Raw genomic sequence first — 10,963 nt, forward strand, 5'->3', positions numbered from 1 at the left:
TTTCTGCTATAATACCAGGAAGAAATCAAAAAAGGAAAAAATACATAGATATTATCTGCTTTTGACATAAATATTCCTGTGTGTTAGAGGAGCAGACAATTGGCGCAGGGGGAAGCTCCACCCCAGACAGAGCTGAATCTGCCTTATGAGTTAAATATTCCTGAAATAAACATATTTTCACATTGTTCATCATATTCACAGAAGGTTTGGTGTTCTTTAAAGACATGTTTTTAAATTGCCTTAGCTATGTGAAGTGATGAGAGAACAACGGCGTCATGGGCATAGGTAACTATGGCGTCAGGCATCCTGAGCCAGACAGGCTCCGCCACCCAGTCCCCAGGCCCTCAAAGCCTGTCAGCCTGTCCTATGGGGAGAGCCTCTGCAGGAAACCTGTAATAAACCTGTAAAATGGCCTCAGGAGGAAAATGAAAAAAAGAGCATCCAGATTGAGGGGGGAAAGTAAAGCTATCTCTAGTTGCAGATGACATGATCTCACATATAGAAAATTCTAAGAATCCACTATAAACTATCGGAACTAATAAACTAGTTCAGCAAACTTGCAGAATATAAGATCATATGCAAAAATCAATTGTACTTCCATATACTTCCATATGAGCAATCCAAAAAATAAAATTAAGAAAACAATTCCATTTGCAATAGCATAAAAAAATCATACTTTTAACAAAATAAGTACAAAACTTATACTCTGAAAACTACAAGAGATTGTAGTTTGAAACAAATTAAAGAAAATCTAAATAAATAGAAAGATATCCCATGTTTATAGATTGGAAGACTTAATATTATTAAGATGGTACTATTCCCCAAATTGATCCATAGATTCAAAATATTTTCAATCAGAATTCCACCAGGCTTCTTTGCAGAAATTTAAGAGCCAATCCTAAAATTCATTTGGAAATGCAAGGGACCCACAATAGCAAAATAGCAATCTTGGGAAAGAAACACAAAGTTGAAGGACTCACATTTCCCTATTTCAAAACTTGCTGTAGGGACTTCTAGTCAAGATGGCATGAAAGGTAAACGGCTTCTCCTATCCCACAACCACACCAAAACTACAACTGAACTGTAGAACAAACTCCCTCAAGAACCATCTGAAGACCAGCTGCACAGACTCCTATAACTAAGGATATAAAGAAGAAGCCACATTGAGACTGGTAGGAGGGGCAGAGAAGTGAAACATGTGTCAGTTAAGAATCAGGAGGGCTATCTCAGCTGCAAAGGTCTCACCTGAGGAGCAAGGGGTCACAGCCCCACACCAGGCTGCCCAGCCCAGAGCATCAATGCCAGGAAAAGGAGTCCCCACGATATCTGACTGTGGAAATCAGTGGGGATTCCAATGAGTGAGAGGGCTGCTGTAGACCTAGGCATCCTCTTAAAGGGCCAGCACAAAAACTCACTTGCTCACAAACACTCCTCCTAAGCTCCAGCAAAGAGACAGCAGCCCCAAAAGCACCAGGGACATAGGAGGAGGAACTGAGTTGTCTGGCATCAGGATGAGGGCTGGAGGGGCAGCTCTCTCCCAGACAGAGGTCCTGGCAGGCACCATTGTTCCTCTGTTGAGCCCTGCCCCCACACAGCCAGCAGGCACAGGTGGGCACCATATCTGAGTCTCCATCAACTTGGTTACCCACCTTACCCTGGTGATTCCCAGAGACCCCACTCCACCCAACTGATGCACCATCCCAAAACTCTTTCAGCAGCTGTTCCTCACACATGGCCAGCCTCAGCCCATGCTATGGACTTTCCTAAAATCTCTGGAAGGTCCACAAACTCCAAACCAGCAGTGGCTGGCTTCAGCATGCCCTCTACCTCCAGCCATGTGGTCCTCAGCAATAGTGGCAGCCGACCTTGGTTCACAGCATTGCCTCACATGCAGCTACCAACTGCAGATCATATGATAGCTCCAACAAGGTAGTCTCAGCTTCTGATGGGCAACAGTTGACCTGGGCCTGCAGCAGAGCCCCTATCAACAGGCCCCAGAATCAACACACCCTGTATTCAGCTTCAGATCACACCAGAGTACCACCAATTAGCTCCACAAGTGGCACCCAAATGGTGGACTCAGCAGGCACCAGAGCTCCCTAAAGTGAATCCTGCTCCATGGGCTCAGCCCCTGCACAATGGCTCCTCCACTGTAGTCATGGCCAGTCCTCACAGCCAGTCAGCCTGAGGGTCAATTCCACCCACTGATGTGCCAATAGCCATCAAGACTCTAACAGGAAGGCACACACAACCCACACACAAGTGACCAGAGAATCTGTGCCACTGGGCCCCACTGGACACTTACTGCATAAGACCACCCTGCCAATACTGGGAGGTTTAGCAGGTCTGCCTAATACATAGAAACAAACACAGAGACGAAGCAAAAGTGGAGAGACAAAGAAACATGTCCCAAATAAAAGAACAGCACAAAACTCCAGAAAAAAGAATGAAACAAAATGGAGGCAAACAATCTACCAGATATAGAGTTAAAAACACTGGCTATAAGGATGCTCAATGAACATAGATGAAGAATAGATGAACTCAGTGAAAACTTACACAAAACAATGGAAACCATAAAAAATAACCATTCAAAATGAAGGATACAATAATTAAAATGAAGAATACACTAGGTGGAATCATCAATTTGGAAAACAAGGTAGCAAAAAACACCTAATCAAAACAGCAAAAAAAGAAAAAAAATTTAAATGAGGATAGTTTAAGGGACCACTGGGACAACATCAAGCATAACAACACACATAATAGGAGTACCAGAAAGAGAAGAGAGAGAGCAAGGGATTAAAAATCTATTTGAAGAAAAAATGATGGGAAACTTCCCTAACCTGGTGAAGGAAATAGACATACAGGTCAAGAAAGTGCAGATAGTCCCAAACAAGATGAACCCAAAGAGGCCCACAACAAGACACATTATAATTAAAATGGCAAAGCTTAAAGACAAAGAGAAAATCTTAAAAATAGCAAAAGAACTCTAGCTGGTTTTGCTCAGTGGGTAGAGTTGGCCTGCGGACTGAAGGGTCCCAAGTTTGATTCTGGTCTAGGGCATATACATTGGTTGCAGGCTCCCCACCCACCCACAGCCTGGGCCCTGGTCAGGGCTCATGCAGGAGGCAACCAATCAATGTGTTTTTCTCACATCAATGCTTCTCTCACATCAATGGTTCTCTCTGTCTTTCCCTCTCTCTTCCACTCTCTCTAAAAATCAATGGAAAAATATCCTTGGGTAAGGATTTAAAAAAAGAACAAGAAAAGCAGTTAGTTATATACAAGGGAGCTCCCATAAGACTGTCAGGTGATTTCTCAACAGAAACTTTGCAGGTCAAGTGGAGTGGCACATAATACTCAAAGTGATGAAAACCAAGAATCTTAAACTAAGATTACTCTATTCAGCAAGGATATCATTTAGAATCAAAGAAGAGATAAGGAGCTTCCTAGACAAGAAAGAGCTAATGGAGTCCATCATCACCAAAACAGTACTACAAGAAATGATAAAAGGTCTACTTTAAGAAGGGAAGAAAGATCAACCACAGGAATAATAAAATGGCAATCTAAATACTAATAAAAGGGTAATATGCAAATTGGTCAGGATGAGGCCAGCAGTGGGGGAAGTGAGGGACGACCAAACAACTGAACAGCAGGCTGCGTGGGGTGACCAGGCCAGCGGGGGTGCGGGCAGTGAGGGGCAACCAGGCTGGTGGGGGAAGCAGTTGGAGGCAACCAGGCCGGCTGGTGGGGGGGGGGGGCAGTTAGGGGCAATCAGGCCGGCAGGCAGAGGCAGTTAGGGGTGATCAGGCAGGCAGGCAGGTGAGCAGTTAGGAGGCAGTGGTCCAGGATTGTGAGAGGGATGTCCAACTGCTGGTTTAGGCTGAAGATCAGGCCTAAACAAGCAGTTGGACATCCCCCAAGGGGTCCTGTATTGGAGAGGGTGCAGGCTGGGCTGAGGAGAACCCCCCATGCACGAATTTCGTGCACCAGGTCTCTAGTAACTACATATGTATCAATGGTTACTTTAAATGTAAATAAACTAAATGTCCTAATCAGAAGACATTAGGTGGCTGAATGGAGAAGTAAACAAGACTCATACATGTGATCCTACAAGAAACACACTTCAGATTGAAAGACACACACAAACTGAAAGGGATGGAAAAAGATATTTCATGCAAATGGAAATGGAAGAAAAAAAAGCTGGGGTAGTAATACTTATACCAGACAAAATTGACTTTAAAACAAAAGTTATAACTAGAGATAAAAAAAGGATATTTTACCATATATGGTAGATAAGATATGGATGCAACCTAAGTATCCACTGATAGACAATTAGATAAAGCAGATATGGTACAAATATACAATGTTCTGTTACTTAGCCATAAAAAAAAAAAAAATGAAATCTTACCATTTACAAAAACCTGGGTAGATCTAGAAGGTAAGTGAAATAAGTCAGACAAAGGAACACAAATACCATATGATTTCACTTATATGTGGAATCTAAAAAACAAAATAAATAAATAAACAATCAAAACAAACAAACTCATAGATACAGGGAACAAATTGATGGTTGCCAAATGGGAGGGGGTAAGGGAATGGGTGAAAAAGGGAAAGGAAGCAAGATGTGTAAATTGATAGTTACAGAATAGTCATAGGGATATAAAGTACAGCTTCTGTAATCCTATATAATAAAAGGCTAATATGCAAACTGTCTCCACAGGCGGGAGTTCAACCAACCGGGAGTTAGACTTGCGTTGACCACCAGGGGGTGATGCGGAACATGGCGGGCATCAGCAATGTGGTGCTGGCAGCAGGCAGCAGTGGAGGTACTACTGGCCCTGATAGGCCCCGACAAGAGTGGGACCATAGCAGGATGGTGGAGCAGGTGAGTAGGCAGTGCCAGGCAGCAGCCCCTGATCACCCTGCTGGTCGCCATCTGTAGGGTGACCGGCAGGGCGATTGGCGAGTGGGTGGCACCAAGCCAAGGTGGGTGCGAGCGGGGGTCCCAATCGCCCCGCCGGTCGTCCCACAGGTCCGCCCTGATTGCCAGCCAGGCCTAGGGACCCTACCCATGCACGAATTTTATGCACCGGGCCTCTAGTATAGTTAATAATGTTGTGATAACTATGTATGATGACAGGTGGGTACTACACTTATTGGGGGATCACATAATAAGTTACATATATGTTTAACTACTATGCTGTACACCTGAAACTAATATAATATTGAATGTGAATTATAATTAAAAAATAAAAAAGCAGGCCCAAAAAAATCATCAAGAAAATAAAACTTACTATAAAAATAACCAAAACAGTGTGGTACTGGCCTAGGATAGACAACCAAATCAATGGGATAGAATTAAGAGTCTGGAAATAAATCCATCCATTTGTGGTCATTGATTTTCAACAAGGGTGGCAGGACAATTAAATGCGGAGAGGATACCCTCTTTACCAAATGATGCTGGGAAAACTGGATAGCCACAGCTAAAGAATGAATTTGTCCCCTTATCTCACACAATATACAAAAATTACTTCAAAATAGATCAAAAACCTAAATGTAAGAGCTAAAACCATAAAACTCTTAGAAGAAAACATAGAGATAAATCTTCATGACCTTGGATTTGTCCTTGGTATCTTAAGTTATGACACCAAAAGCATAAGCAACAAAAGAAAAAAATAGACAATTTGACTTTATCAAAATTTATGTGTGCTTCAAAGGACACTGTGAAGAAAGAAAAAAACTATCTCCAAAGTGGAGAAAATAGAGAGATAAAAATCACATAGTCATATCAATTGATGCAGAAAAAGCATTTGACAAAATCCAACACCCTTTCTTGATAAAAACTCTCAACAAGGTGGGAATAGAAGGATCATACCTCAACATAATAAAAGCCATATATGACAAACCCACAGCTAACATCATACTCAATGGGCAAAATCTAAAACCATTTCCCCTAAGAACAGGAACAAGACAGGGATGCCCACTCTCACCACTCTTGTTTGACATAGTACTGGAAGTATTAGCCATTGCAATTAGACAAGAAGAAGAAATAAAAGGCATCCAAATTGGAAAAGAAGAAGTAAAGCTGTCCTTATTTGCAGATGACATGATATTGTACATAAAAAACCCGAAAGACTCCATCAAAAAACTAACAGACTTAATAAATGAATTCGGCAATGTAGCAGGATACATAATTAATACCAAGAAATATTGGCATTTCTATACACCAATAGTGAACTTATAGAAAGAGAGACTAAAAAAGCAATCCCATTTACCATCGCACCAAAAAAATTAAGATACCTAGGAATAAACTTAACAAGGAGGTAAAAGACCTATACGCGGAAAACTACAGGACACTGAGAGATAGAGGAAGACGTAAACAGATGGAAGAACATACCATGTTCATGGATTGGTAGAATCAACATCATTAAAATGTCCATACTACCCAAAGCAATCTATAGATTCAATGCACTCCCCATTAAAATACCAACGGCATATTTCACAGACCTAGAAAGAACTCTCTAAAAATTCATCTGGAATAAAAAAAAGACCCCGAATAGCCACAGCAATCCTGAGAAAGAAGAATAAAGTAGGAGGGATCTCAATACCAGATCTCAAGCTGTATTACAAAGCCACTGTTCTCAAAACAGCCTGGTACTGGCACAAGAACAGACATATAGACCAATGGAATAGAATAGAGAATCCAGATATCGACCCAAACCACTATACGCAATTAATATTTGACAAAGGAGGCATGAACATACAATGGAGTCAAGACAATCTCTTCAATAAATGGTGTTGGGAAAATTGGACAGATACATGCAAAAAAAATGAAACTAGATCACCAACTTACACCATACACAAAAATAAACTCAAAATGGATACAGGACTTAAACATAATACAGGAAACCATAAAAATACTAGAGGAATCCACAGGCAGAAAAATCTCAGACATATGCCGAAAGAACTTCTTCACTGATACTGCCCCTAGGGCAATGGAAGCCAAAGAGAAAATAAACAAATGGGACTACATCAAAATAAAAAGCTTTTGCACAGCAAAAGAAACCATCAACAAAACAACAAGAAACCCCACTGTATGGGAGAACATATTTGCAAATGTTATCACTGATAAAGGTTTAATCTCCAACATCTACAGTCAGCTTATACAACTTAATAAAAGGAAGATAAATGATCCAATTAAAAAAATGGGCAACGGACCTAAATAGACACTTTTCGAAAGAAGACAGAAGGAAGGCCAAGAGACACATGAAAACATGTTCAAAGTCATTAATTATCCGAGAGATGCAAATCAAAACGACAATGCGATACCATCTCACACCTGTCAGAATGGCTATCATCAACAAATCAACAAACGACAAGTGTTGGCGAGGATGCGGAGAAAAAGGAACCCTCGTGCACTGCTGGTGGGAATGCAGACTGGTGCAGCCACTGTGGAGAACAGTATGGAGTTTCCTCAAAAAACTGAAAATGGAACTCCCATTTGACCCAGTAATCCCACTCCTAGGAATATATCCTAAGAAACTAGAAACACCAGTCAGAAAGGATATATGCACCCCTATGTTCATAGCAGCACAATTTACAATAGCTAAGATTTGGAAACAGCCTAAATGCCCATCAGCAGATGAGTGGATTAGAAAACTATGGTACATCTACACAATGGAATACTATGCTGCCATAAAAAAAGGAATTATTACCATTTGTAGGAACCTGGATTGAATTAGAGAACATTATGCTAAGTGAAATAAGCCAGTCAATGAAAGAAAAATACCACATGATCTCACTCATTTGTGGATAATAAAAAACATTATAAACTGGTGAACAAAAAGATAGATACAGAGGCAGTAAAGCATCAAACAGACTGTCAAATTACAGGGGGAAGGTTAGGGAGAGGTGGGGGAAATAAAAGATCAACCGAAGGACTTATATGCATGCATATAAGAATAACCAATGGATGTAAAACATTGGGGGGTGAGGGCATGTATGGGAGTTGGGGGGGGGGGGCCAATGGTAAGATATGTACACATATAATACCTTAATAAAAATAAAAAATAAATGTGAAAGATAAAAAAAAAAACAAAGTGGAGAAAATATTTGCAAAGCACATATCTGATAAGGGAATATATAAAGAACAATTACAGCTCAAGAGTGAAAAAAAGCCAATTAAAACCTGGGCAGTTATTTGAATAAACATTCTTCTTAAAAGGGATACAAATGGCTAATAACCACATGACAAGAAACTTAACATCATTAGGCATGCAAATCAAAGCCACAATGATATGCCACTTTACCCCCTAGATAGTTATATCGAAAGGACAGGTGTTGGTGAAGATGTGGAGGATCAGAACCCACATGCTGATGGGAAAGTAAACTAGTGGAGTCACTTTGAAAAACAGCCTGTCAGCTCCTCAAATGATTAAATACAGAGTTACTATTTGACCCAGTAATTCTATTCCTAGATCTATACCCAAAAGGAAAGGAAACATAGGTCTATAAAAAAAAAAAACTTACACCAAATGCCCATAGCTGCATTATTCATAATAGCTAAAAGGTGGAAATAAACTGTCTATCAACTGATGAATGAATAAGCAAAATGTGATATATTTACACATAAGAATATTATTCCCCCATAAAAAAGAATAAGGTACTGATACATGCTACAACATGGATAAACCTTGAAAACTTGATGCTCAGTGAAAGAAGCCAGACAAATTACTACATATTACGTGATTCCATTTATATAAAACTAGAAGCCTGGTGCACGAATTCGTGCACGGGTGGGGTCCCTCGGCCTGGCCTGCGATCAGGGCCGATCGGGGCATCTCGCCCAGTCCCAATCAGGCCGATCGGGGCCGGCCGGCTGCCCTGGGGGAGGGACCATGGGAGGTTGGCCGTGGGAGTGTACTGACCACCAGGGGACAGCTCCTGTGTTGAGTGTCCCCTGGTGGTCAGTGCCTATCATAGCTACCAGCCAGTCATCTGGTCATAATGGTCACTTAGGCTTTTATATATATAGATGTCTAGAATAGGCAAATCTATAAAAAACAGAAAGTAAATTAGTGGTTGCTTAAGGTTGGGGGAATGAGAGAGTTCAGGAGTGACAGCTAAAGGATAAATACGGGCTTTCTTTCTAAGGTTATGAAAATATTCTAAAGGTGATGTGGTGATGGTTGTACACTTTTTTTCAATTTTTTTATCCTCACACAAGGATATGTTTATTGATAAGAGAGAGAGAGAGAGAGAGGCATTGATGCGAGAGAGAAACATTGATCAGTTGCCTCCCTACGCAACCCAACAGAGGTTCAAACCCACCTAGGTATGTGCCCTGACCAGGAACCGAATTCACAACCTTTTGGTGCATAAAACAACTCTCCATACAACCAAGCCACCTGGCCAGGGCGGTCATATACTTTAAATGTGTGACTTGTATGGCATATGGATTATATCTCAATAAAGCTGTTACCAAAATAAATAAATCACAACAAATATAAATGGGTCAAACTACCCAGTTCAATAGGAGGGAAGGAAGGATGGGAGGGAGGGGGGGAGGGAGAGAAGGAGGGAGGGAGGGAGGGAGGGAGGGAGGGAGGGAGGGAGGGACATTCAGATCATATCAAACTTATCAAAATGTGCTTCACCATACTTGAAAACTAGCATCCTGGTACCTTATGTTCAGTTCCACATGGAAAAGAGAGAAAGCCATTTTGAGCCTATAAGTGTGTCTCAGAAAACCAGTGTGTGAGGATGGAGAGGGCTAGGCATTTCAATCAAATTAAAGTCCTCACGTCCCACTGCTGTTACTGCTGATGAAGTTTCTGCTTCTCCCACCTGAGTCACCAGGTCTGCAGGCCTGCATGTCCGGTGCTGAGGGCAGGAAGGAATGAGGTTCCAACAGTGTCCTCTGAGAGGCCGATGCAGGGGGAAGGGCACTCCCGGGGCAGCGGGCGTGGAGAGGGTGGTGCCCTGGCAGAGTGGGAGCCAGATCCTAGGAGCAGGTGTGCTGGGGGAGCCCCAAAAACATGAAGAAGGCGCGGAGGGAGCAGCTGCCACAGCAAGAGACAGGACGGGGGCTGATGATACCTAATGGTGGGTGTCACCTTGCATTTTGGGGTGAGCATAGGAAGGGCAAACTCGAGTGGTCAGGGTAGCGCTGTGGGATGAGGGGCCCAGCACCCAGGGGGACAGCTCCCTGCACGCTCCTGGCTCCACCCCAGCGTCACACTCAATGGCCCACCCATCTCTCTGAGGCCTCAAACCTCAGGGGTTTAACTTTTTAGTTGGTTTGTTTTTATTACAAACACAAACAAAAAGGACTAGCAAGGAAACTCGTGCCAAAACCGGTGTGACTCAGTGGATAGAGCGTCGGCCTGCGGACTGAGGGGTCCCGGGTTCGATTCCGGTCAAGGGCACGTAACTTGGTTGCGGGCACATCCCCAGTGGGGGGTGTGCAGGAGGCAGCAGATGGATGTTTCTCTCTCATCGATGTTTCTAACTCTCTATCCCTCTTCCTTCCTCTCTGTAAAAAATCAATAAAATATATTAAAAAAAAAAAAAAAAAAAAAAAGGAAACCCGGCCATGTGAAGACACTCGGGGGCCCTCCGCCTCCTGCCCCTCCCTCTGCTCTGCGGAGGGGCCCAGGGCGCAGGGCCTAGCCCCCTGCTCCGAGGGAGCCCCTCCTGGCGCCTGGCTGGGGCCCTCCCATTGAACAGGCCGCTCAGCTCAGAACAGACAGGCGGGGTGGTCGGGGGGGACCTTCCGCTCCTGCACTGTCGTCAAAGCACCACCTGAGACAGAAGGAAGCAAAGGCACATCAGGACGATGCACCGATCTTCAGCGGAGACCTCCCGGGGCCACCCTCACACATCGGGGGGCATTGCAGGGCGCAGGGGTGCCAGCTCGCTAAGAACTACAAAGGAAAACGTTTCCCTTAAAGGTCATCTGACA

This window comes from Plecotus auritus (assembly GCF_963455305.1).
Source record: "Plecotus auritus genome assembly, chromosome: 5".
In the NCBI taxonomy this organism is placed as follows: domain Eukaryota; kingdom Metazoa; phylum Chordata; class Mammalia; order Chiroptera; family Vespertilionidae; genus Plecotus; species Plecotus auritus.